The sequence below is a fragment of the Platichthys flesus genome, chromosome 4 (genome assembly GCF_949316205.1).
Source record: "Platichthys flesus chromosome 4, fPlaFle2.1, whole genome shotgun sequence".
Taxonomy (NCBI): Eukaryota; Metazoa; Chordata; class Actinopteri; order Pleuronectiformes; family Pleuronectidae; genus Platichthys; species Platichthys flesus.
This window is the reverse complement of record NC_084948.1, coordinates 3,984,257-3,990,256: the sequence shown is the minus strand read 5'-3', so window position 1 is coordinate 3,990,256 and position 6,000 is coordinate 3,984,257.

Genomic DNA, 6,000 nt, shown 5'->3' with positions numbered 1-6,000 from the left:
AGCTCTCACGGTGTTGTTTAGGGAAGGCTCTCTGCTCTGGTTTCGCCTTCTTTGGTACTTGTCCCTCCGTGTTTCAGCAGCATTGCTGCTGCACTTCAACTCGACTCCATTGTTGAAGTTTTCAAGGCAGGTGATGACAGGTGATGACAGGCGGCGTGTGCCAAGTTGGGTCAAACTTTCGGTATGGGGGAGACTCTGTTTGTTTAGGATAATTAAAATTGAAAAGCCTACTGAATATAAAATTTAGTTCATGAACTTACACTTATATTTTATTGAACATTTGTTAAATAACAATTTTTCAAGGATTTTTGAATGGATGCTAATTTTAAATATATTAAAAAAAAATCTCAAGTACCCCCTGGAGTAGCTTCAAGTACCCCCAGGGGTACGCGTACCCCCATTTGAGAATCACTGCACTAGATAATTGCCTTGAGGCATTGTTTCATGTTGAAGTCAATAAAAGATCAGACGGATGATATTGTTTGATACATTATTCATGACACTACCACTATTCTCTTGTGTTTGTGTCTTTATGCATGTAAATTTGATCTTGAAGCTAAAACTACAGTCTCAAAGCTTTTAACAAAGGCCTTGTTCATGAAGGCATACATTTATGAATATACATTTATTGTGACCCCACATTAACCTCAAGAAATTGAAGAATGGAACTCATCATCTCCCTGTATAAAATTATTCTTTCAAACCAATCAACAAACAAGAAAAGTGTTTATGGCTTTAATCACACTGTGACTCTGGCAATCCATTCAGTTTCACAGATTCATACGAATCAAAACACTTTGAGTCATACGGTGTGAGTTGGTGAAATTGTTTAATTCTGTCAGGTCTACTCTTTTCATTACCCAGATATCCTCCTTCTCTGTGTGTTCGGCTCGGCTGAACTCTACTGAGATGTGTTTTTGCTGTTTATTCAGAGTGATGAAGTAGGTCTGTGAAGTCAGTGCCAAGGAGAACATTAAAATCCAGAGACGATGAACCGAGCTGAACTTCACTAATTGATTAATGTTGCTGCTCATTTAGCACCACAGTCCTTGGATAGTGAATACATAAATAACTACTGTGCCTCTGTGTGAACTGCACACACAGTTATGTGATACGTCTGTGGAAAGAAGAGACTTGATGCAGCCAGGAGTTCAGCACCATGGACAGAGACTGCTGTGCTGCCGAGGACGTTGTCAGACACCACTGGTGACACCAAAGTCGTCTTGACTGTCTCTCTGTCTGTCAAAGAGGTTTACAGGAGTGTAGCCAAATCTGAGCTTGTGGTCCGACCCATGGGTACGGCTGATGATTAAAGCGGAATAATAGATCAGAATGTCAACATGCTGATGAGTGTCACAGCCGGTGGGATCCCACTGCATGACAGTCTCGGAGTTTATCTATCAAGCTGATGGAGTATATTTGAATTCTAATAAATGAAGCCAGCAAAACATGACATCTCATTTAAAGTTAAATGTTCTGCTTTCTTGCATTCTCACTGCACCAGATTTGTCATGTTATCTGAACACTGGCCCCGATTCCCTGGTGGAATAAGAGAAACTAAAGAGTATCAGAAAATATCGGTTTGAGAGTTTCTCCACATCCTGATGATGACGATTAGCATGGGAGTTGTTTTCAACAGTTTGGTTGGTTGGTTGGTTGGTTGGTTGATAGATTTTTAACAAGATTACACAAAAACAACTGAACAGATTTCCTTGAAACTTGGTTGGAGTAAGTGCTTTGAAAAGAAACCATTGAATTTTGGTTAAAATACATAATTTTTCCCTCGCTGTCTTTATCATTGACAGGTAGGGCATTGCTTGATAACAATCTTGATGAAAAAAGAATTCTGGCATATTTATAGAACTAATATATATGTGAAATATGGTTTAGCTTGAGGTGACTGTCAGCCTTTGACTGATGCTCAGAGTAGCTGAGTGCCATATAGGGTGTGTATTTAACCTACTGAAGCAATATCAAAAGAGAGAGAATGTACAGGTAAAGAAATAAATGACAAAAGGCAGATATACTAGCATGAGGTCCGAAGAAAATCCCACAGGAGTTGGTAAATGTAGAATGCTGGTCTCTACTTCTTTTGTCTTCATTATAATAAATAGTTTTTGCTCATAGCCCATTAATACACAGCTTAACAAATCAGCTGTGTCTTTACATTACATTACATTTCATTTAGCTGACGCTTTCATCCAAAGCGACTTAAAATAAGTGGATTCAACCCAGAGGGTACAAACTCAGAACAAGAATCAAGAAAGTAAAAAAAATTCTAAAAAAAGCAAAACTACAAAATGCTGTAAGCAAGTGCCATTTAAGTGCAACTAAATTGTTGGATAGTTGGATAACTAATAGTTTGCGGGGGAAGATGTGTAAGCTTTCTGCTGTCCAGATGTCCATGGGGACATCTTATCAAATTCTTTCCGAGCTCTGATGGTTGGTAACTGTAACCATTTTGGCATATTTATTCCAGTCTGGCTTTCCACCACTTCCTTCACCCTTTTTCCAAGGACATCCGCCAGTATATTGTCCAGTCTGCTGAGCAAGTGATTGGCTGTCAACTATACCCTTCGAAAAAATAGCAGCACACTGACCCTGCTCGCTCATCCAGCCAGTTCATCCAAAAACCTCCCCCTGGGAAATGGAACTGCTGCATTAATATCACAGTAATGCCTGAACCATCTGCCTTCTTCCTTCACTTCTGCCTCGGTCTGTCTTTTGGGTTTCTCTGGGCACTCTGAATTCATCTAGGCTCACTATGGTTCTAGAAAACTCCAATAATGTAACTTTATTGACTGGCCCACATGCCACCTGCCAGTATAGCTGCTCTGCATTTGTTTATTAATGTTTTCAGTGCATGGAGAGACACCTTGGCACATGCTGGACTTGTCCGAGTTGTGGAGCCCAGCTTCCTTCATCCCTGTGAGACTTTTTCTTTCATATAAATGCTAAATACCAAACATAGATACATCGTCAATATGCAAATATTTAGTGGATGTGCTCGGTTACATGCGGCAAACTTTAGCCCTCCTGTCCGTCCAGGGAGAGGGATCAGTCCCATCATGCTCTCTCTGAGGTTTCTACGTTTTGGTTTTCCCTGCTAAAAGGTATTTTTTCATGTAGTTTTTCCTCAGTCTTGTTGAGGGTTAAGCACAGAAGTGATATGTGAATATGGATTGCTAGATTGATTGATATTTCTGAAAGGACCAACCCACAAGCCTGGAAGGAGGTGAATGAAAGAATCAGAGCAGCCCTCCTGCCAGATGAGAGAAGCTGGAGGGAAATCAAGTTAGATCGGGACAGCTGATGGAGCCTTAGAGGGGAGAGAATTGTTACTGAGCTAAAAGAAAAGAGAGCTGACAATGGCAATCAGGAAAAGGGACAAGCTGATCACCAGTTTCAGGAACAAAATAATGGCCTAAAGAAAAGACCATCTGCAAACCTTGGTCCAAGGCAAAGACTGACAAATACAATCAAACAAGGAGTGAGCGATAGAGAGAGTGGAAAAGAAAACGTTAAGACTGCAAAGCACCACAGATCGCACAGACTGCCTCAGGAAAGAGTTGTGTGAGCAGGAGGAGAGAGAAAATATTTTTGATTGATATGGCTGAGTAAACAAAGGCAGATATGAGACTCCAAATTGTATAAATTATTCCATATCAGTTCTATGCACTGGCATAAATAAGAATGTTGCTCTAGTAAAATTATCCTGTCTCTCTGTCGTCCGCCACATATTCACTCCATCCATTATTATATGTACCAGACTGACAAAACTTTCCACGAGCTAACAGCTGTCTTTGCATATCCGATAAAACCTGTCTTGATCCACCACACCGGGCAAATAAATTCTTGCCGCGGGTATAATGATAAGGTGACGAGGGTTGGAGACAGAGGAGGCAGGAAAATCAGGGATTAAATTAAAAATTACACAGAGGGGAAAGCTGAGCGGTCCTTGCCAGCAGCTAGGAGAGTGATTATGTTGACATGTGGCAAGGCCTTGACACCAGCTTTAAATTTGAATCCATCACCTCTTTAAAATATCCTCTCTTGCTTTCAATGTTATCATACTTTCCTGCTTCTATTCAGTGTAACTGGAAGTTTCTTGCATGGAGGCAACATGCAGAGAAAGAAGATTGGGGCTCTGTCCCTTCCAGGTATAAGGGTCAAGATGGAGCAAGTGATGATCCTCAGCACGACTTCAATGTCTTCCTGAATGTATTTCATTAAAAAAAAAACTTTTACATTATATAGAATGTACTGGTCATATTCAGATAGGGGAGAGTGGGGTAATGTGAGACATCAGGTAATGTGAGACAGCCCCTGTATCTAGGCAATGGAACACATTTGTGGTCATTTGACCATTATGTTTTCAAGCCCCTCCAATTCCCCCCTTGCCATGAAGGAGAAGTTGGTGCTGGTGATGTGGAAAGTATGTTTTTTCACAAAAATTAGTTTTTTGCATGTAAAAGAAATGTTTCTTGCTTTGAACTTAATCAACTGTTTTGTCAAAACAAATTGATTCAAGTAGAAAAACTTATGTCAATCATGTTGATGAACTTCAAACATATAAAACCATGTGATTGATGCTAGCTGAAGATTAACCTGAATTGCTAAGCGATGTTGTTTTTTCTAAAATGTTGGCTGTGGGGTAAAGTGAGACAAATGCTGTGGGGTAAAGTTAAGTTTAGTCTTAAACATATCTCTGTTTAATATTACATTACATATATTTTATTTTTAATGTCATAAACATTGTAGAAAAGCCATCATGCCAAGAAACTCTTCACCAGGAAGACAACCTGGGGCCAAACACCCCTCACAGTTTTGGAGATTGTAGCCGCTGAGGTCATGCAAGGAAAGAAGTCCTTAAGAAAAGCTGGAAGGGATAGAAATATTAATAAGACAACCCTCAAAAGATTCATAAAGAGAAAAGGAAAGTAAAATCAGTAGCCTGGGGTGCAGTAGCTGAGGCAAAGAGAATATTCACAGATCAGATGGAGGAGGAGCTTGCCAAACACTTGAAACAACTAGCTGACCAGTTCCATGGCCTTGCTCCAGCTGTGAACTGGCATTTGAATACGCAGAGAAAAACAGTATCCCTGTCCCTGCCAATTGGAAAAAGAAACAATGTGCAGGTAAGCTAGGGTGTGCAAGCGATCACATGAATCAAAATAATCATAAATGTGCTTAATTGATCAGTCCCCATGATTCTGTTACTAGACCGAAATTAGTTTTGGAATGTGTGGTTGTCAATCTAGCTGTCCGGATTTTAACTATTACAACATTTGTTGTTATGGTAGGATCGTACCAAAAGTGTGTAGTACAGTAAAGTCACTCTGACTCTAAATCTCTCTCCTCGTTAGTATTTTATGAGAACATTGCATGAATTAAGCCTCAATAAGTTCACATGAAGTTCATTCATAAATCTGAGTGTTAAATGTATTCAAGTATACCAGCTTCTCTCACGGGTGGAGCATTTTGCCGAACATCATCTGAAAGAATTAGGGTTTTTGAATTGTGTGTGTCTGTGTGTGTGTGTGTGTGTGTGTGTGTGTATACCTACCACATCATCTGCTTTCATTTTTCAAAGTATCATATATTGTTTCTATTGTTTCAGAGTGCTGGGACAGTTTTAAATGTGCTGCTTCCCACTGTTTGTCTCCACACCAACAGATATACCAATACGAATTAAAACATATATTATCCTAATTATCTAAGGACACTTTGCACAGTAAGAATAAGACCATATATAATCAAGTAGGCGAACCCTGGAAAGGGTAAAGAGTTGTTTGCATGTGTCGTCAAGGATACATTATGGTATGGTGACACGATATCTGACTGTCGACCAGTGCAGTTAACGTCATTATAAATTGTTTTCCACTGTGATCTTTATCTTTGACCACTGAAAACTGATCAATTCATCTTAGAGTCCAAGTGACAACTGATCAAAGGTTGAAGAAACCTCAAGGCTTTATCGAGATATAACATTCAAGAGGT